This window comes from Lolium perenne, chromosome 1, assembly GCF_019359855.2.
Source record: "Lolium perenne isolate Kyuss_39 chromosome 1, Kyuss_2.0, whole genome shotgun sequence".
NCBI lineage: Eukaryota > Viridiplantae > Streptophyta > Magnoliopsida > Poales > Poaceae > Lolium > Lolium perenne.
The window spans coordinates 55,189,330-55,212,432 of record NC_067244.2 but is presented as its reverse complement, the minus strand read 5'-3'; the positions used below and the strand labels follow the sequence as shown (position 1 = coordinate 55,212,432).

At 47.0% G+C, this 23,103-nt stretch overlaps 1 non-coding gene across 1 annotated transcript; it reads right to left on the bottom strand.

Annotated features, from left to right (window-relative positions):
• Positions 1-7,757: 7,757 nt before the first annotated feature.
• LOC127327969 (small nucleolar RNA Z247) lies at positions 7,758-7,896 on the bottom strand. The gene has a single exon (XR_007868885.1). It is a non-coding gene; the product is annotated as a small nucleolar RNA Z247 (small nucleolar RNA).
• Between the last annotated feature and the right edge of the window lie 15,207 nt (positions 7,897-23,103).

Sequence of the window (23,103 nt, the reverse complement as noted above, 5' to 3'; positions counted from 1 at the left end):
TCCCTCTCTGGAAGTACGCTGGCGACAAGGACGCAGATCGGTTGTCGGCGGATTTAGAGGTCAAGGACTTAGAAAAACTTGTCCGAAAAATCTCCTCCCTCAGCAAAAAAGATCCTGTCCCTTCTTCTTGTCGTGTAAAACCGTACAGCGCCACCAATGCACTTCCCAAGGTAAACTTTATCGATTGATTTGTTATTGCCTTGCTATCTTTTTTGTAACTCCTTTTTTGACATCTTCCCCTGTTTTTTATATAGAACCATCCAAATCTTGTCTCGCTTCCTCCCCTTCCTGAAGGTGGAGAAGTCGATGAAAGGGCCGTTGTCACTGATGACAACCAAGATGCCCCCTCTTTTGTGAATGGACCCGTAGATTCTCAAAAATCTGCGGGATCTTCTGAAGGCACTGCATCGGCACAATCTCCTCCTCCTGCTGTTTCTCCAAGGAACAAAAGGAAAAGGGATGATGTCGAAGATTCCGGCACCTCCAGAGCTGAAGAAGCTGTTCCTTCATGTCAGAAGGCAGCTTATGATCCATACCTCGAGGCCCTCATCAGCTCGTAAGTCACTGTTTATTTCCCTTTATTTTTGTACTCGAAGATTTTTGTCTATCTTGCTTTTTATGCTGCCGACATTTAATCGCAGTGATGATGAGGAAGAAGTACCAGTTGTTGATGTGGCTACTCGAACGAGTACGTCACATACTCTGGTTGTTTCGGAGACGCCAGTCGAAGGAGAGGAATCCTCGCCTCCTCAACAAAACGTTGGCGCTCCTACTCCTCCTTCAAGCCCTCTTGTCCCTTCACCAAAAAGGACAAGGGTTGAAACAATCCCGGAGCCTACCCTCCAATTGGGTAGCTCCTCTAGTCCTCTCTTGGATGATGTAAGTTCTTAATTTTCTTGTCACTGTCTATATTTCCTCTGTTTGCTTCTTTGTGCCATCATATTTTTCCCATACCGACATTTTCTTTCTTTTTCCTTCTTTGATAGCCTATGATCAAAGAGCTTGTTCGCATCGGTGCCCAATTCATTGGGTACCGTGAGTATGCCAGCAAGACTGAAGGTAATAATTCTTTGCTGGCCCTTGTTTATAACTTCTTGCTCCTGATTTGTCGCAATTTTGACGATTCTTAACTATTTTGGCAGAAAAACTTGCGGAAGCCAACAAGCTTGTCGACACGCTTGCTCAGAAATTAGAGCAAAGTGAAGTGGCTCGCAAAAAGGCTGAACTTGATGCTGGCAAAGCTAAAGCGGAGGCTGATAAGGCCAAGGCAAAAGCTGCTGGTGTCGAAGATCTGCAAAAAAGACTGGATGATGCCGAAACTGCTTTGAACGAGCACAAAGCCGCACAGGCTACTCGTGAAAAGGCAATCATCAAGCGCTTGAACACGCAGAATCAACGTTTTGTCGGTAATTTTGTCGATCCATTCTATTTTTCTTAGACTTGCTTTTCTTTACTTGCTGTCGACCAACATATATTTTTCTGCGACAGGTAAAACAAACCAAGAATTTGAGCTTGAAGATCCTGACAACGATAATCTTCTTGACGCACTCTCTATCCTTGAGTTTCATGGAACCGAAGCTCGCGAAGGCATTGGACATGCTGACTCAGGATTGTTGCGGCTGTTCCCCCTACTTCTTCCCGAAGAAAGCGGAACTCAATACTTTCCTTGCTCTTGCCAAGGACTTCAACCCACCAGAGGATCTTGGACTGAAGATGCGCCAAGAAAACATGAAGATTGCTGTCGAAAGTACTGTCGCCTTGGTTGCCGACAGCCAACAAACTATCGACTGGACGAAAGTAGGCAACACAGGATAGATAGAGCAAACACAATGGCGATCGCTGATCTGGGCGGCAAAGCCCAACACGAAGAAAATCCTGGCCTATCTTGGAATCAAGCTATCTTCAACTCCTAGCTCATCAAAGCCGGAGGTCTAGTTGAATGCCCCTTCTTTTTATTTTTTCTGTTTCTTTAGCTATTGTCGCCATATTAGCTTTGGCGACAATTACCTTAGTAGTCCCTTTGAAGAACCCCTTCTGTAATATCCATGTAAATTTCCTGAAGATCAATGGGATTCTGTCTTGTGCAATCATTTGATATTGAAATTTTCTTTTCCAGTTGATATTTGATAACTACTCTGCCAGTCCTCGTCCTGCCGATACTTCTTCTGCTTCCTCCTTCTCGAAGAAAACACTGGTCGATGATAACCTCATCGAAGGTTCTTCAAGCAAACATTTGTCGCAAGATTTGCAAGAACTTCGACAACAACTTCAATCCATGAAAAAAAAAACTCTGGCAATGATGGAACAATCTCGAAAAGCATCTGAGAGAGAGAAAATTGCTCTCCAACAAGCAAAAGAGGCCATAGCTACCAAGGATGCTGCTGTGTCGGAAGCTGAGAAAGCCACTACTCGAGAAAATAGCATGCTCGAGCTAATGACTGAAGCTAGCGCGGATATGCTAGGTATATTTTTCCAACCTCACACTGCTTCTTTTTTATTTTACTGTGCCTCCCCTTAGATTTCTTGCTTTGTCGCTTAATAGGCTCGGTTCTCGACGCTGCCGCTGAAGATGAAAGAGTGAATGTCAGAACGAATCTCCTCGTCAATCTTTCTCTTAACCATGGCTGTCTGTTCTGGGCCACCCCTGAGCGAAACCAGCAAATTGTCAGGTTCCAAGATCGCGCTTGTCAGGTGCGCGAATTTCTCAATTTCTACACGAGAACCTTAACCCTTGTTTACAAGACTTTATTTCCTCGAGACGAGGCTCCCGAAACTCTTCTTGGACTGATGGAGAAATTTAGAGATGCCCCTCGCATTCATAATTTTGTGCGAGCTCAATTGACTGCTGGAGCAAGGTTCGCCATGATTATGATACACATTTGCCATCCCAAGTTGGACCTGACGAAGATTGTTGCTGATTGCTTGGCCAAGAAATCGCGGCGAAAAAATAACATTGACTCAATCAATGAGATGGTTACTCCTGTGGCTGAGGCGATGATGGATGAACTTCTTCGGATGGATTCATAATTCTTCGTCAAGGGGACCTATGCTGAGCACAAGACAACCAAAGGTTTATCCATAGATAGTATATTAGGCCTAAACTGAGCTGTATTTATACTGCAAGGAACTATGTCTATATTTTTGTCGAACTCTTTTGTACATTGTGAAGTGTAGTCTATATTGTGAAGCCCCCGAGCCTCTGGCTCGAGTTTATACTGTTTTGTTATCTCGAAGATTTTTCTCTTGTTGCAAGAAGATATATATTTTGCTGTCAATGGGTACGAGCCCCCGAGTGTCTTGGTGGTGACGTTCTATATTTTTGTTGCGAGGTTTTCAGACCAAAGCAGTGAAATTTTGACGAGTGCACTATATTTATAGTTGTTAGCTTCCGATGTTCTATTTGGCGAGGTATTTTTGTACCAAGGCGAAATATTTCGGTAAGTCTAATTTATCTATATTGTGTATATTTTGTAACTTGAAAGGCGTTGAGCCCCCGAGCGTGTCGAAGAATAAGAAGTATATCTCCACTATCTTTATTATATTACAGCACCGCGAGCCCGCCTCATTAAAAACCTTTCCGGCCCCACTCAGTGCCCCGAAAAGGAAAAGAGTGCGTCTGAAAACTCGCGGGCGTTTCAGTACATTGTATTTTTACAGAGGAGGACTATATTTCGACTCTAAGCGTAGAACCGCCTGAGCTGCGCCACGTTCCTGTAAAAGTTCATAAGAGATTGGTTTCAGCGTACCCCAATGGGTGCCGATGGCTTTCCTTATATATGCCTCAATGGCTACAACATCTCAACAGATTACAAAGTAGTTAGCACCGGATTCAATCTAACAAACCCCGGCGTCTATCTCTAACTATTCGTGGAGTACAAGCCAAGGTATATCTACATACGGTTACAATCTAACCTTCTAGAGCAACTCGTTTAACACGCCCCCTCAAACACAACTCTCTAGATTGAGGTGTCGTTTGAAATCTTCGAGTTGCTTTACTGGAAGGGGTTTGGTGAAGCCATCCGCCACTTGATCACCAGAAGGAATAAATCTGACCTCCAACATCCTCTTTGCTACACACTCTCGAACAAAATGAAAATCCACTTCTATATGTTTTGTTCTGGCATGGAACACAGGATTGGCAGATAAATACGTTGCTCCAATGTTGTCACACCAAAGACAGGCAACCTTCGGTTGAGATACACCAAGCTCTCCAAGAACTGACTGTACCCAAATAACTTCTACAGTGGCATTGGCTAATGACTTATACTCCGCTTCTGTGCTAGAACGCGATACAGTTGCTTGCTTTCGCGCACTCCATGATATTAAATTAGGACCAAAGAACACAGCAAAACCTCCCGTAGAGCGACGATCATCCGGGCATCCCGCCCAATCAGCATCCGAGAATGCGCTGACCAATGACGAGGATGATCTTTGAATCTTCATGCCAAGATCCATACTGTGCTTCAAATATCTGATAATTCTCTTCACCGCAGCCCAATGCAGGCTAGTAGGCGCATGCAGATATTGACATACCTTGTTAACTGCAAAAGAAATGTCTGGCCGCGTCATGGTGAGATATTGCAAGGCTCCAACTACACTCCTGTACCGAGTCACATCATCAGGTTGTAGCACAACACCTTCATAGGCCGAGAGTTTTTCAGAAGAAGACATAGGAGAGGTTACACCTTTACATGTACTCATACCAACACGCTTGAGCAAATCCTTAGTGTACCTCCCTTGCGAAAGTGTGATGCCATCATATGTCTTCTTCACCTCAATTCCCAGAAAATAATGCAAATCTCCCAAGTCCTTTAATGCAAAGTCTCCTCTAAGCTGCTGAAGTAAAGATGTTACTGTTGTAGGAGTAGAGCTCGCCACTATTATATCATCAACATATACCAAAACAAACATAGTGATCGCAGGCTTTGCAAGGAAAAAGAGAGATGTATCAGACTTTGATGGTGTAAAGCCAAGAACCTGAAGCTTTGCACTTAGTCTAGAATACCAAGCACGAGGGGCTTGTTTCAAGCCATATAGTGCCTTGTCCAATTTGCACACTAAACCATTGCCTTGCTCAAAACCAGGAGGTTGCCTCATATATACCTCTTCCTCCAGAACGCCATGCAAGAACGCATTCTGCACGTCTAGCTGCCTGAGTGTCCACCCTCGGGAAACTGCAATGGAGAGAACAAGTCTAATGGTGGCAACCTTGACTACATGACTGAATGTGTCTTCATAGTCAATTCCATACCGCTGCTTGAAGCCTTTAGCTACTAGCCGAGCCTTATACCTCTCAATGGTACCATCAGACTTTCTTTTAATTTTATACACCCACTTGCAGTCTATAATATTCCTTCCTTGTTTTGCCGGCACAAGATGCCATGTCTTGTTCCGTTGAAGAGCCATGTACTCCTCTTCCATAGCACTCTTCCACTTTGAGTCGCCAAACGCCTCTTGAACATTTTCAGGTTCACCAGTGGCAGCAAAGTTCGCATATCGGATCATTCCTTCAAAGAGTTTTACTGGTTTCTGAATTTTATTCTGCAATTGGGTCACAGGTCGTCCAGCCACAGAAGATCTGGGAGGCTCTGGCACAGAGGCTCTGCCAGCAGATGGCTGCTCTGCCTCCCTGGACGATGCAGCGGATCCGGTGTGGGCAGCCGAGCCGTGCGGCTGCGAAGAAGCGGACGACGTCGCCGCAGACGATCCCGTGGCCTGCCCCGAGGCAGACCCGCGCGTGTGCCCTGGGCTGCCTGGCGCGTCCGCGCCTGACGCGTGGCCCAACGGAGAGCTGGGGGCAGAAACCGCGTCGTCAGCGGTCCCTCCTGACCCTGGCGATGGCGATCCCGACGAAGATTGTGTCGGAGAGGTGGAGTCGCCAGGTGAATCTGCATCGGAGTCAGCGTCCGAGGCTCCTGCTCCGTGTACACCACCCTGCGTACCAGAAACACTTCCAGAACAGGAATTAGCAGGATTAGCAATTAACAGGTCATCAATTAATTCCCCCCTTTGATCAAAACGTGTTGACGAGAGAAGATCTGTGGGTAGAAGTAGAATTTCGGCACGAAGACGCGCACCGGCATTGGGATTGAGTTCCGAGAAGGGGAAGACATTTTCATCAAAAGCTACATCTCGGGATATATATAATCTGCCACTAGAAATATCCAAGCATTTGTATCCCTTGTGCAAATTGCTATAGCCAAGAAAAGCACACCGGGTAGATCGAAACGAAAGTTTGTGGGAGTTGTATGGACGCAAATTGGGCCAACACGCACATCCAAAAGTGCGCAAGAAGGAGTATTCAGGCTTTCGTTTAAAGAGACGTTCTAATGGTGTTTCATGATGAATGACTTTGCTAGGAATACGATTAATGAGGAAGGTGGCAGTTAGGAATGCTTCATCCCAATATTTCAGTGGCATGTGGGCATGGGCTAGGAGAGACAAGCCTACTTCGACAATGTGTCGATGCTTTCTTTCAGCAGACCCGTTCTGTTGATGGGCATGTGGACAAGAGACATGGTGTTCGATGCCTATACGCTGAAAGAAGGAGTTTAACTTTTGATATTCACCTCCCCAATCAGATTGGAGAGCAAGGATCTTCTTATCAAAGATTCGTTCAACATGGTTTTGGAAGTCATGAAATCGAGCAAAAACATCAGACTTATTCTTAATAAGATAGATCCAAGTAAACTTGCTATAGTCATCAACGAAGCTTACATAGTACTTGTGACCTCCAACAGAAGCACAAGCAGGACCCCATACATCCGAAAAAATGAGCTCTAAAGGAGCACTAGAGATACTACTTGACCTAGGATAAGGGAGTTGATGACTCTTCCCTTTTTGACAAGCATCACAAATAAAAATTTCTGAATCATCCTTGAAAGAAGGAAGATCATTATTCCTAAGGACTCTTGAGACAACTTCAAAAGAAGGATGCCCTAAACGCCTATGCCACCGAGAGGTCGATGGTTTATTGACTCCAAAAGCTTGTTTCGACGATGACGAGGGAAGACTTGGTGGGAAGGGATAAAGGCCACCATGACCTCTACCGTGAAGAATGGTTCTCCTCGTGCCCTGTTCCTTGACAAAAAAGGAATTTGGATGAATTTCAACAAAAGCATCATTATCGTATGCTAAACGATGGGCAGAAACAAGACTTTTTGTGGCTTGAGGGGAATGAAGAATGTTGTTTAAGTGAAGTTGTTTATCACAAGGGGTAGGAATAATCGAATGACCTATATAATTGATATCCATACCTGCTCCACTCGCGGTGTGGATTTGCTCGTGGCCGTGGTACCTGTCGCGGACCGTGAGCTTCTCTAGCTCGCCCGTGACATGATCGGTCGCACCGGTGTCCAGGTACCAATTGGTGTCGACGCCGTACGCCGACGATGATCCAGCCGGCTTCTCCTCGCCGGTGTACTCCTTGTTGAAGCGCTTCCAGCACTTGATCGCCGTGTGCCCGTACTTGGCGCACACCTGGCACTGCGGGCGTGGGTTGCCATTGGCATCAAATGGCTGTTGGCTGTTGGGGTGGCCAGAGTTGATGGTGAAGTTGCCTCCCCCGTTGCTGTTGCCGCGCCCACCATCGCCGCGTCCGCGGCCGCCACCGCGACCACCGCCACGATAGCCTGAGCGACCACCACCGCGGGAAGCAAGATTGACCGAGGAGGTACCACCGCCTCCTCCTTGCAGACCACCGAAGCTGAGCGGGCCACCCGATCCCTGAGCCCCGCCGTTCTGGATGTCGAGGCGGGTCTCAAAGTTCAGGAGGTGAGCGTAGAGCTCGGACAGCGGAACCGGATCGGCCCTGGTGGTCATCGACATGACGAGCGGATTCCAATCCGCATCCAGTCCGGCGAGGATGTACGCCGTCAGATCGTCCTCGTCCATCTTCTTCCCGGCGGACACCATAGCGTCGCCGAGGCTTCTCATCCGAGCGAAGTACTCGGAGACCCGCTTTTCTCCCTTCTGGGCGTTTGCAAGTTGCATCCTGATCTGCATCACCTGTGCCCGGGATTGCGATGAATACATCGCCGTCAGTGCCACCCACACTTCGGCAGAGTGTTCCAGGGACGACACTTGGATCAGCACCCCCCTCGTCAGCGAGGAGAGGAGGAAACCAAGGACCTGCTGGTCCTGAGCCACCCATGCGGCATACGCGGGATTGGGGACCACCTGAGTCTCCGTGCCGCCCTTCTCGAGATCGACCTCAACGTCGATGGTCTGGGGCGGCTTCTTTGCCCTGCCATCAAGGAAGCCAACAAGTTGGCGCTCCCTCAGAGGCGGCATCACCTGCGCCTTCCAAAGAGGAAAGTTATCCCCTCCGAGCTTCTCTGTCACGACACCGGCCTGCGGCGCCGAGAGCTGCATGGGGGAGAACGAGGATGAGGAGGAGCTAGACATGATGGAGGAAGTAGGCTCTGATACCATGTAAAAGTTCAGAAGAGATTGGTTTCAGCGTACCCCAATGGGTGCCGATGGCTTTCCTTATATATGCCTCAATGGCTACAACATCTCAACAGATTACAAAGTAGTTAGCACCGGATTCAATCTAACAAACCCCGGCGTCTATCTCTAACTATTCGTGGAGTACAAGCCAAGGTATATCTACATACGGTTACAATCTAACCTTCTAGAACAACTCGTTTAACAGTTCCAAGGGTTTTTCTCGGGAGCCCCTATCTTCTTGTCCTTGATCCTGTATGCTCCTCCATCGATGACTTCCGTGACGACGTAAGGTCCCAACCATGGTGAATCGAGCTTTTCAGTACTTTGCTGGTTAAGCCGTAGGACCAAATCACCGACCTGGAAAGATCTGGGCCGCAATCGTCGACTGTGGTAGTTTTTCAGGTCCTGCTGGTACTTGGTAACTCGTGATAGTACTTCATCTCGAGCTTCATCGAGTGCATCCATATCGTCCTCCCGAGCTTTTTGTGATGTTTCCTCATCATACTCTATTACTCTTGGGGAATCATGCTCAATTTCGATTGGTAGTACTGCTTCGGCTCCGTGGACGAGGAAAAATGGAGTTTCTTGTGTCACCGGATTTGGTGTTGTTCGGATGCTCCACAAAACACTTGGCAATTCTTCTGGCCAGGTATGTCGAGCTTTTTCAAGCGGTCCCAGCAGACGTTTTTTAATGCCGTTGCAGATGATACCATTAGCTTTTTCGACTTGGCCATTGGTTTGTGGATGTCCTACTGACGCAAAGTGCAATTTAATGCCTACTTCTGCGCAGTATGCCTTGAACTCCTTAGCTGTGAAGTTGGTACCGTTGTCTGTGACAATGCTATGAGGCACTCCAAATCGAAAGACGAGGCCTTTCACAAACTTTATTGCCGACGCTGCATCTGGTGAATTTATTGGCTTCGCTTCTACCCACTTGGTGAATTTGTCGACAGCGACCAACAGGTACTCATATCCTCCTGGCGAAGCTTTGTGCAACTTCCCCACCATATCAAGTCCCCATTGGGCAAAGGGCCACGACAAAGGTATTGGCATTAGCTCTGCCGCCGGAGAGGGAGGTTTTGCGGCGAATCTCTGGCACGCGTCGCAGGTTCGTACTATCTCTTTTGCATCCTCGATTGCTGTCAACCAGTAAAATCCTGCCCGAAAAACCTTGGCTGCAATAGCTCGGCTGCTCGCGTGGTGACCACATATTCCTTCATGCACATCCTTTAGGATTATCCTTCCTTCTTCGGGTGTGACGCACCTTTGCAGGACGCCTGAAATACTTCGCTTGTATAACTCCCCTTTGACCACTGTGAAAGCTTTGGATCGTCGAATAATTTGCCTTGCCACAACTGGATCGTCGGGTATTTCTTTCCTAAGGATATACGATATGTACGCTTGCATCCAAGGAACTTCTACCATCATCACAAGCTCTTGGTCTTCTTCGTCCTCCACGGCCTCTTTGAGGGGCGCCCAAGTTTTTTCTTCCTTTGCTTTTTTCTGCGCCTTCTTCGGCTTTGTGGATCTCTCCGCTATTTCTTCCCAAAATACACCTGGCGGGATTGGAAGGCACTGCGACCCGATGTTTGCGAGAACGTCGGCTTCATCATTGCTCAACCTACTGATGTGATTTACCTCGCATCCATCAAACAGCTTCTCAAGCTCATTGTACACCTCCTTGTATGCTATCATGCTATCATTGACTGCATCACATTGGTTCATAACTTGATGAGCCACCAATTGTGAGTCGCCAAAGATTTTTAGTCGAGTTGCACCGCAAGCTTTCGCCATCTTCATCCCGTGTATGAGGGCTTCATATTCTGCTTCATTGTTGGATGCGTTTGGGAACGTCATCCGTAGGACATACTTTAACTTGTCGCCTTCGGGTGATATAAGTATTACACCTGCGCCAGCTCCTTCTACTCTCTTGGATCCATCAAAGTTCATGGTCCAAGTTCTCGACAAATCTGGGGGTCCTATGTTTTGCAGCTCCATCCACTCTGCAATGAAATCTGGCAAAACTTACGACTTGATTGCCTTTCTTTTTTCATACGTGATGTCCCGAGGGGAAAGTTCTATTCCCCAAAGGGAGACACGCCCTGTAGCTTCTGGATTGTTCAGTATATTTGAGAGGGGTGCTTCATTGACTACTATTATCGGGTGTGCCGAAAAATAGTGGCGCAACTTTCTTGCCGTTGTAATCACTCCATATGCTAGTTTCTGGTACTGCGGGTACCACTGTTTGGAAGGCGATAAAACTTCACTGATGAAATATACCGGCCTTTGCACTCCATGGAGTTTCCCTTCTTCTTCTCTTTCGACGACTAGCACCGTGCTAACCACCTGCGGTGTGGCTGCAATGTACAGCAGGAGAGGTTCCTTTTCCTTCGGCGCCACCAAGATTGGTGGTGTCGAGATTGTGCGTTTCAAATCCTCGAAAGCTCTATCGGCTTCTTCGTTCCACTGGAATTTCTCCCCTTGCTTTATTAAAGCGTAGAACGATAACGCTTTTTCTCCCAGCCTGGCGACGAATCTGCTTAAAGCTGCGACTCGCCCAGTTAATTGCTGTATTTCTTTCAACTTTGTTGGCTTTCTCATTGTTACGATAGCTTGTATTTTGTCGGGATTTGCTTCAATCCCTCTTGCTGAAACTAGAAACCCAAGAAGTTCTCCTGCTGGGACGCCGAAGGAGCACTTCGTCGGGTTCAGCTTGAGGTAGAATTTGTCGAGGTTCTCAAAGATTTCCTTGAGATCCTCGATCAGCGTCGCCCCCTTTTTTGACGTTATGACGACATCGTCGATGTACACTTGCACATTTTTCCCAATCTGTGTCGCCAAACACTTCTGCATCATCCTCTGATATGTTGCTCCCGCGTTTTTCAGACCAAAGGGCATTGTTCTATAGCAAAACACGTCGTAAGGTGTGATGAACGCTGTTTTTACTTCATCTTCTTCTTTTAACCTGATCTGGTTATAACCAGAATATGCGTCCAAAAAGGAAAGACGTTCACATCCTGCCGTGGAGTCGATAATTTGGTCGATCCTCGGGAGGGGAAAGTGATCCTTTGGACAATGTTTATTGAGACACGTAAAGTCGACACACATGCGAAGGACCTTAGTGTTTTTCTTCGGCACCAACACTGGATTTGCTACCCATGTGGCCTCTGTGTGCAGCTCCTTGATAAAACCAGCTTCTCTTAGTCGATCAATTTCTGACAGCATAGCCTTGCGGTTTGGTTCCGAAAAACGTCGCAAAGGTTGTTTGATTGGTCTCGCTAGTGGATCCAAGTTTAGGTGGTGCTCGGCAAGTTCCCTGGGTACTCCTGGCATGTCAGCTGGACACCATGCGAAGATTTTCCAGTTCTCACGGAGGAACTCGACGAGCGCGCTTTCCTATGCGAGGTCCATGTCATTTGCAATGGACGTCGTCTTTTTCGGGTCTGTCGGGTGAATCTGCACCTCCTTAGAATTTTTCTCAGTATTGAAAGTTGATTCTTTATTTGGCCTTCCAACGTCTGGCAGCACGTCATAGTCAGTCATGAGCCTTGACGCCAAATACTCAGCTTACATCCCGAAAGTTTCAAATATTTGATGAAAATCCTTATCACATTTATCTGCTAGGGCGAAGCTTCCTTTGACTGTGATTGGTCCCTTAGGTCCAGGCATCCTCCACAACAGGTACGTATAATGTGGTACCTCCATAAATCTAGCATATGCTGGTCGTCCCAACAGAGCGTGGTACTGCGACGGGAAATCTACGACTTCAAACTCCAATTTCTCGATTCTTTCTCGGGTCCCAAACTGAACGTCGAGATTAATCTTCCCCAGCGGATAGCTTGGCTTCTCTGGTGTGATACCATGGAATCTCGTGTCTGTTGGCTTCAGGTTTGCTAGAGATATGTTCATCTTCCTTAATGTATCTGCGTACATAAGGTTTAAGCTGCTGCCGCCATCTATAAACACGCGAGATACGTCAAATCCTGCGATGACCGCTGGTAGTATGAGTGCTGACTGCCCTGGTCGAGGAACTTGCTGTGGATGATCCGCTATGGTGAAGCCGATGTCTTGCCCTGACCAATTTAGATACTCGACTGTTGGTGGAGGCATTTTTTCTGCCATAAACACCTGCCGCGAGATTACTTTCTGAGCTCTATTGGATGGTCTTCCCTTCTGAATCATCGAGACCGCTCCGTTAGAGTTAGGATCCACGTAAGGCGGTGGTGAAGGTGCTGCCGCTATTCTGAGCTGATGTCGATTGTCATCCGTAATCGCGGGAGGAGGTGGCAAGTGAATCTCACTCCTGGGTTCTCGAGGATTTCTCTGTGCTGCCTGAGCATTAGCATGCCCTGCATACCTTAGCATTGCCTGGAAATTGCGACAATCCTTCTGCAGATGTCCTGACTGTCTTTTTCCGTTGCTGTCGAGGAAAAAATGCATCTGACACGGCCCATTCATCATCTCTTCAGGAGACACGAAGGGCCTCTGGAACCTTGGCCCGCTATTTTGCCTATTGTTTCGAGAGTCATCTCTATTGTCGCCTCGTTGCTCGTTGCTTCTCTGGTACTCATCTCTGTTGTTTCCTCCTGCGCTCGCTCGGAAACCAGCCGAGATTTGTCCTGGAGCATCATAGCTCGAGTACTGCCGAGGAAATCGTCGCCTTGGTTGATAATTTCGACCACGGTCTTCCTCTGGCGACCTATGTCGTTTGTTGTGAACAGCATCTTCTCCATCTGCCCATCTGTTTGCTATTTCCATTAATGCGGATACTGTCTTTGGATTGGTCCTCCCCAAATCCTCGACAAAATCTCCACGCCTGATCCCTGCGACAAACGCATCTATTGCTCTCTCGTCAGATATATTTTCTGCCGAGTTTTTGATGATATTCCACCTTTGGATATATTTTCTCATTGGCTCGTCTGGCTTTTGTCGGCACGCTCTCAGCTCCTCTAATGACGCAGGTTTTTTACATGTGGACCGGAAGTTCTTGACGAACACGTCCTCGAAGCTATCCCAGCTGTCGATAGATCCTGGAGGAAGTTTCTTTATCCAAGATCATGCGGCTCCACTCAAATGCACCTGGATACTTTGCATAGCTGTTGATCTGGTTCCTCCTGTGAGTTTCACCGTCTCGAGATAATCAACTAGCCAATCCTCTGGATCCCGAAGGCCGTCGAATTTCTTGAAGTTATCAGGTAACTTGAATCCCGAAGGGACTCGAGTTTTTCGAACTCTCCTTGTGAAGCATGGCAAACCACACATATCCTCGTCGTTTAGCTCTGGGGACTGCCGATGTTCCCTTCTGCTTTGTCGCGCTCTGTCGACTCTTGCTTGTGCTGCCGTGTCCCTTGCTCCACTTGGTCCTTCGGGAGCTGCTGCTGTTGCTGCCGCAGGTCGTGGACTATTTTGCCTTGCTGTTCCTTCGGGGGGTGTTGATACAAACGCCGTCCCCATGGCTCCAACTCCTGCCATTGCCATGTTGTACAATGCCTCCCTTGGATCTCCTGGGGGTGGTCTGGATGCAAGGATGAAAGCTTTTGTCGCCATATACCCAGCTTCTGGTGTCTTAGGGATGATGTTTCCTCTCGTGTCTATCGACATAAAAGACATGTCGAGGTTTTGAACCAAGTGCTCTCTTTCTCCTTCAGGTACATTTTGTAACCTTGATCTTGCTCTGTTCCGAGCTTCCCTGTGGCTATCCCCCGAAGTTCTAGATTGTTGACTCAGCTCTGCCCTGCGCCTACTTGACGCGGAGGCTGCCTCCTTTCTTCTGTTTACCTCAGCTGTCTGTTTTTCCAATTCCCTTGTAGCTCGTGCGAGCCTGTATTGATATGCTTGCAATTCTTCTGGCGTGGCTGTGGTGGCCATTGGTTCTGAGCCATCCATAGCCCTTGCGGCTCTATCCCATGCTGCTTGCAGAAGTTGGACTCTATCTCGCGGCTGTGGCCCGATATATTTATTGCCTAGGCCTCGTCGCAGATCAGAGGGATCGACGTATGGATTTCCCAAATCGTCGAAAGCCTCAGATGTTTCCTCCTGATCACGACTTGGCTCTCCGATGACATAAATCTGATGATACTTTGTATTCAGATCTATGTTGGGTTTGGTGACACCATCATGAAGATTGGCGAAGACCTTGCCCACTGTAGTAGATTTGTCGATGAAGTCGTAGCTGTCGACACTGCTTGAGCCATCGCTTATATAGGAGTCCGCAGATGACTCAAACGACATGTCGCTAAAGATCTTGGCAAGTTTTTCTCTTGCCCTGGTGCTGATGAAGCGTGACGATGAAGTTTCTTCCTCTCCTGATTCGGTTGACGATGTATAGCTTGAAAAATCGGAATCAACCGCCGACGATCCCGACGAAATCGGAATTTCGACACGATACGATCCCTCTTTCTCGACGCGAAAGTGAAATCTTCCGAACGTCATCTCCATAGGCTCCTCCAGATACGCATATGCATCCAAACGGGAGGGCGGGTGAGGAACAAAATCGACAAGACCAGTTGCGATCTGTTTACCTCGATCCATCGCGTTGCTTGCGGTTGATGAAGTCGACGATCTTGAACGTGCCATCGAGATCGGATCCTTGACGCCTCTAATCCCCATGGTCGGCGCCAATTGACAAGGTATTAACTTGTCAATGCCTACGGGTTGTAGACTAGGGATTAGTTGGAAGTAGAGGGCAAGTAGATCTCGAAGGTTTCAGCCGAAAAGTACTCGACGATTATGAAAACTAGGGTTTGAGAGACAATGATTCGATGCTTTCTTTGTCCCTCGACTCCCCCTTATATAGGAGGCGGAGCCGAGGGATTCGTATTGTACAAGTTACAGAGTCCGGGAAGGTTTCTAACTCATCCCGCAAGATTACAAATAATGCTTCCTATTACAACTCTAGCTTTCCTTAATAATATCTTGGGCTTCCGAATCTTCTTATTCTTCGGGTAGTGGGCCTTTAGTAAACCCCGGGTACTATCTTCGGCAGGCCCATTGGGGATGCCTATGTCACATTGCTACTATCATGCATATAAAGTTCCATAGGTTTTTTAATTTTCTCTTCAAACACCTCATGTCCTAACTCAAGATAAATTTCATAAAGATCTCTAATTTTTTGTTGTTTTCCATTAAGCCTAACTAGTGAAATAAAAACAAGAAACAAAAAGATGCAATTGCAGGATCTAAAGGAAATAGCTTCGAGCACTCAGACACCGGCAACAGTGCTAAGAAATAGCTTAGTAGTCGGAGGATGTGAATACCTTTTACCTTACCTCCCCGGCAACGGCGCCAGAAAATAGCTTGATGTCTACGCACGCTTCTATTCCTGTCCCTTAAGTGAATCACCCAAGGTTTATCGAACTCAGGGAGGTAGAGGTCAAAGATATCCCTCTCAAGCAACCCTGCAATTACGATACAAGAAGTCTCTTGTGTCCCCAACACACCTAATACACTTGTCAGATGTATAGGTGCACTAGTTCGGCGAAGAGATAGTGAAATACAAGTAATATGGATGATTGTAAGTAGTAATTGCAATCTGAAATAAAGATGGCAGCAAGCGAACATGTAGCAGAACTTGTTGGAAACGGTGTTTCAATACTTAGAAACAAAGCCTAGGGATCATACTTTCACTAGTGGACACTCTCAACAATGTTATCATAAAGGAATATAAATATAAGCACTTCACTATGCTATTCTGAATTACTCTCTGGCAGGATAACGAACACTAATTCACCGTGTAGTGCTGCAAAAGAAACCTTAAAGATGTATTCCCAAGTACTAATAAACACCCCACGCAGTCATTGTGAGCATTCATAGGAGGTACTAACACGCCACAATTTCATAGAGACATCCAACTCAAATCATAACCCAGTGAACAAGTATTCTGTGAAATATAGCCTAAGAGACCCACACGGTGCACACACTGTCACCTTTACACACGTGGGACAAGGAGTCTCCGGAGATCACATAAGTAAAATCCACTTGAATAACATAACGACATCTAGATTACAAAGCTCATCATATGGATCTCAATCATGTAAGGCAGCTCATGAGATCATTGTATTGAAGTACATGGGAGAGAGATATGAACCACATAGCTACCGGTAGAGCCCTCAGCCTCGGGGGAGAACTACTCCCTCCTCATCATGGGAGACAGCAGCGGCGATGAAGATGGCAGTGGTGTCGATGGAGATGACTCCGGGGGCAATTCCCCGTCCCGGCAGGGTGCCGGAACAGAGACTTCTGTCCCCCGAATTGGAGTTTCGCGATGGCGGCGGCGTCCCTGGAGTCTTTCTGGAGTTTCATCAATCGGTGTCGAAGTTTTAGGTCACGAGGGGTCTTATAGGCGAAGAGGCGGAGTCGGAAGGGCCACGGGGGACCCACACACTAGGGGGGCACCCCCCTTGGCCGCGCCGCCTTGTGGGGTGGGGCCCCCTGGCTCCCCTCTGGCCCCTCTTCGGTGCTCTGGAAGCTTCCGTGAAATATAAGATCGTGGGCCTTGATTTCGTCCAATTCCGAGAATATTTCCTTTGTAAGATTTCTGAAACCAAAAACAGCACAAAATAGGAACTGTCACTTCGGCATCTCGTTAATAGGTTAGTTCCGGAAAATGCATCAAAACGTTATAAAGTGTGAACAAAACATGTAGGTATTGTCATAAAACAAGCATGGAACATCAGAAATTATAGATACGTTGGAGACGTATCAGTGGCGTGCCATTAGGTCCGGCCACTTGCGGTCGGCCTGCTTCCATGCGCCGTTGGAGCGCGCCCGCCTGCCGCGCTCCGTCTTCGCCCATACGCCCGACGGACGGCGACTTGACCTTCCGGCGCCGGATCGGCCGCCGCCCCTACCCACGCGTCTTAAACGCATCATTTCGCACGGCGGGGTGGTGGCCGTAGCGGTGGCGCGGCGGTCAAGCGACGGGGATTGCTCGTCGGAGCGGCGGCGGGCTGCGGCGGCGAGAGAGGAGCGGTGGGAGGGGAGTAGGGTTTCCGAACCGAACTCCCCTCCACGAACCTTTTTAATAGGGGCCGTGCGGTGAGTTTCTCGGGCCCCTGAACTTCCAGTTCAGGCCGGCCCATGTTTACGGGCTCTGATCTGCGCGTATTTCAGCCCGAACCCGTAAATCCGCTGGAAAAGTTCGGTTCCGGCGGGATTTACGGGCTCTGTTAGAGTTGCTCTAACTATAGCATTTGCATTACACACGACGTTGTGCAACATGGAAAGAAATTTGTGTCTAGATTATAGCCCAAACTGTCGGCATGTCATCCTGACAAAGAGGACCGGGATGTGAGGTTAGGGTTAAAAAATGGAGGTGGAAAGATTTTGCGATGCCATTAACGTTGGAGTATTTCTTTGGCATAAAATATGTCTAAATATCGCAAAAATATAGCTAAAGCAAAGTAAAATCTTAGGTTCATTTAAACAATATACTCCACCTCTTTGGGTCTACAAGTCGTCAAATTTTGATTCAAACTTTGACCCACCTTTTACTCCCTAGTTGTGACATGGTGATGGTTTTCAATTGTTTAAGTGGCCACATTTTATTCCTGAGTTGTGACATTAAGATAACTTCATTCTATTTTAGTAGTTTTTTCAGAAACACAGTATAAACGTAGATGCTCACATACACGCGCATATACTCACCCCTATGAACACGTTGGCGTGCGCTGAGAGACTGCTTGACTGGATGTGCTTCTCACTGCCTATTGGGCGGCTTGGGAAGCCATTTGTTTTTTTTGGATGATGTGAGTTGGTGTTTTGTCACCCCCTTCATCCCTCTGTAGGTTTAGCGAGGTGGCTTCGAGTTTGATCTTTTATATTGCTCTTGTAAGGTGTTGTGAATAATCTAATAAAAAAGCCGCGTGCATCCCTTGAAAGCAGAAGCTGGGGTGATTTCCCCCATTTCGAAAAAAATGAACACACACGTACACGCACACCCTACCCCTATGAGCACCACTGAACTGAGAAAAGTCATATCAACTTGTTAGGACAGACATGAGCACTGACTGTGTGGACATGTATCTTACTCATTATGAGCATACCATATTATGCCAAACCCCGTTGAATTTGGCCAAATTATATAAAACTTGTACATTCATGCCAAAATATAAGGTGTGAATTGACCGTGTAACTCCATGTTTTGATTTTTAAAAACACAGTGAATTACTATGTAATTTATACACAAAATAGACCACTAGAGGGGTGAAGACGGCAGCTCCTTCGACCCTCGAGTGCTTGTAGTCTTCTCTAGGTGGTCCAAAAACATTTTTATATTTTTTGTTACTTTTAGATTTTCTTGTACTGATGTTGAGGATTATGAATAGATCTGTGAACTTTTCACGAAAAAATACAATGTCACAAATATATTGAGTAATATACTTATATTCAAAGCAGTTTCATATTATTGCGAATTTGTAACCGATGACCCTATACTAATGTATGAGCAATTTACAGTCGAAGCATGGATTAGGATAATAAAAAATACATCATATATTTTGAAAGGAGGGAGTATCAATGTATCGGAAAAAAATGTGACACCACACTACACTCGCGCATATTGGGCCATGTAGCTAATATGGTCGTGATTCGCCAGTAGTCACAATGTCACAAATAAGGGGTAAAACTAAAATGTACCGCATAAATTGATATGCAATCGGCTCGACGATCGAGGGTGATTGGCGCTAGTCTGAGCCAATGTACTCGTAATTGTTTAGTTAATTCCACTCGGGGTAAGTACCTGAGGATAAAAATGGGAATGAGGGAAAGAATACTGTGCTGCACTGACCGAGACACAATGACATCTCGGCGCCAAATCCGGCGAGATTGAGTCTCAGTTCGTATAAAACTGTACCACAAATCATATGGATCTCAGTCGCAGGATCACCGCAAGATCGAGATATGCTTTGCGCGCACTTTGTTGCACAGCTAGCTAATTAGTTTAACAGTTAAGCTACTGGCGACCATCTTGGCATGCATGTAATGTAGCAGCAGTCCAGCACGTACCAATCCATATATCTGTCATTAGTTTACTGATGGATCTGCTCGACTCTGCTTTTCTGCGTGATCTTTCTCGTGATACCGATGCACAAGAATCAAGACATGATCGACTTCTTGATTTCACTCTTTAGGCTGGCCTGGGGTGATTACCTACTCACCCGAAAAAAGAAATGAAAAACCGCATCGCGTATCACGAATTTTATTTTGCACGTGTGCATGACTAAATGATTAGGGACATGCGACTGACGGTCTGTTTTAGACAAAACTATATGGTGGCCGATCGACTGGAATGGTTCGACTCTTATTACGGTCGTGGGGTTATTCTCACAAAAGATAGTCTTGTTAGGCGCAACTGGCATGAAAGCTTTCGGTGTGTTTTCTGTCAACAAGACGAAACTATCAAACACTTATTCTTTCAGTGTCAGTTCCCTAGATCTATATGGTCGATCATCCAAGTAGCTTCCAGCCTTTATCCTCCGACCAGTGTCGTCAATATTTTTGTCAATTGGTTTCATGGTATTGATTCAAGGGCTAGAGTGCTCCTTAGGGTGGGTGCTCTAGCAGTTATCTGGACGTTATGGTTATGTAGAAATGACAAGATATTTCATGATAAAAATTGTACTACTTTGCATGTTATCTACACATGTACCGGTATTCTCCGTTTGTGGTCACCACTTCAGCAGATGGAGAACCACGACCTATTTACGGAGGTCTGTACACGATTGGAGGCTAAGGGATACTTTTTCCCTACATGGGTGGCCGCATAATCTACGGATTGAAGCTCCATCTTCACCATAGGCGTTTTATAGTTTATCGTCACGAGATGTATTATGCCTTTTTATCTTTACACACTGGTTTGAGACTTGTGAATGGCTATGTGCATCTTGATTATGCAGAGGCCGGATGTAATTGCTTTGTATAAGTAATAAAGCGCCCATTATCAAAAAAAGATAAGCTGATCTCTAGATATTTCACACAATGTTCACCTTGAACGCAACCTAAGAAGTTATTGCCGTATTTTCTCTGGGTTCCTTTTTGGGAGCCCATTTCTTGTCAATCTTTTAACTAGCTTAGTGAGGTGGCCATTACTACTAATTACCTCATCGCATTCCCTCGAGTTATTTCTAGAATTCAAGAAAAGACTATTAAAAAATCAGGACATTGTCCTCCCTTAGACCGCAAGTCAGCCACACAGACCATATCACAACACTCCCTCTCCGCAATGATTTCCCCACCTCACCACCGTCGTTGATGCTACCTCCATCATCCATGCCGGTTCCTCCACCCCGCGACCAGTGATGCTCTCTAGAGTAGCGAGGGCGTTTGCCGGATTTTTTCCCACCTTTTGCCTGTGGCGAAGTAGCTCAGGCACCTATAGACAATCGAACGATCATGTCGTGTCCTCATCATCTCACCACAACCACTCGAGGCCATGCTGATGCGAGTGAAGCTCAAGCTCGTCGGTTGCCTCAAAAAAAAGAAAGCTTGGCGGTTGTGCTTCTAGATCCGGCCATGACAGGTTGCCTTGGCCGGCGCAACACTCCCGCAAAATGCCACCCTCATCCTATCCGATAGGGTGGACAAAAGCCTCTCGCCTATTTGTGGTGTACCTAAACAGATCAAAATGAACATAAAAATGGTTGTTTTTCGAAGAAAAAAAATCATAGTATGCTAGCGTGGGTTTCACATCATGGATTACAGATTCTCGGCATAAGATCGATGCCATTCACGTAAGTAAGACTACTGCAGCAGCCAATTGTCCACGGTCTAATTAACACGAGAAATACACACTAGTAGTTCATTGCATGTCTGCGCCGACGCCGTGTACGACGAACACACGTTACATGGCACATACGGTACTCGGTCGTTGTGTGCGTACGTGCAAGCCGACTGTGCAATCTTCCGTGCTCCGGTGGTTGCTTGCAGTTGCAGGCTACCGGCTGCCACTGCTTCTTCTTCTTCGTACCGTACGGTCAAATCACGCTGGGGCAGGTCGGCCTCGAGCCCCGTTCCACTCTCCTTACTTGGGCCCCATCCACGTGCTGCCGTTCCATCCGCGATCGGCGCCGGCACGTGCCTCGCTGACGTGGAGATTCGCGCGAGCTCCGATGGTGCGTGCCACGCCACACCTGCCTTCGCTAAAGACAGAATAGGCCCGGTCCTTCGGGTACGCCGAAAGGGAGGAAATTGCAAAAACAATGCCAACAATTGCTGTTTGCTGTTGCATACTACTCATCTTACATATTTTTACAACAATCATGAACTAAAACATTAAGGAGGTGATTTCTGAGCTGTTTTAGGGTGCCTAGAGAGTAAACAATCTCACCTTCTGTGATGACCAACTAAGTGGAGGAATTATGTCACTCAAATTTTTTCATTTTTTCGAAAAAGGACGCTTTATTACTTCAGAGTTTGACGTAATACACCGGTTTATAATAATAAAAGGATTTGGAAGCTGAGGATACCACTAAAGACGAAGGTCTTTGCTTGGTACCTACGTCGTGGTGTTATCCCTACCAAAGATAACCTTGCAAAAAGGAACTGGCATGGATGTAAGAGATGTGTTTTCTGTCACGAAGACGAGACAATTAAACACCTTTTCTTCCAGTGCTGGTTTGCTAAAGCTATATGGTCAATCATTCAGATAGGATCTAGCTTATACCCTCGTCGTAGCGTTGCAAACATTTTCGGCAATTGGCTAAATGGGATAGAGGTTAGGTTTAGGAGTCTTATCAGGGTGGGAGCGTTAGCCGTTATATGGTCGCTCTGCCTATGTAGAAATGACAATGTTTTTCAATGACAGAAATTCTTCTCTTATACAGATAATTTACCGATCTACGGCTACGCTCCGTTTATGGTCACCGCTTCAGCGCTTGGAGGACCGTGACCTCTTTACAGAGGTGTCTACACGATTGAAGAATTCGGCCAAGGAATTTATTATCTAATATGGGTGGCTGCATAGTCTAAGGATAGCGGCTCCTTCACCATGATTTGTTGACCTGTTATGAGAGCTCAAATTTTCTCATACAATGGAGTTGTGGCATAGGAAAAGCGAGCCTTGTAGGCTGAAGCCGCCTGGTAAGCACCATCATTTTGTGAACATCTATGTAATTGTGTCTTGTGTTTCCGGAGAGGTACTGCCGGCCGGCGATGGTGGGAGAGGGGAGGCCGCTCCCCTGTATATTACCATAGTGGTAGTAGTTTTGTGCCTATGTGCCAGTTTGGCGTTATGCCGCGAGGGTTTGGTCGGCAGGAGATGGCGAGCTGCTCCTGGTGGTCGGCGGCGGGGGTGATTTTGCTCCTGGCGCTCCGGTGATCGGAGCCAAAGGCGAGGAACGGAGCCTCTTCTCCTCCCTCTCCAATAAAGCTCGAAGGCGGAGCTCAAAAGGGCAGGGATCTTTGGGTTTCTCCCCTTCCTTCTCGTGGTTGTGGAGATGGACAACGGGAAGTTGAGGAACCCCAGGCTCCTCGTTTTGAAGCTTCGCAGGGAGGCAGCGTGCGCGTGAGCGCGCAGGAAACTGAGCTTGGTGGAGTCCATCAGCTCCGGCGAGATGACGCCGGGGCTACTTTTGGCCAGCGGAGCCCCTCCACTCCGGGAAGCTTTGTTCTTCCTCGGATTTTCTTCCTCCTTGGGAGGATCTTCTTCGATCCCAC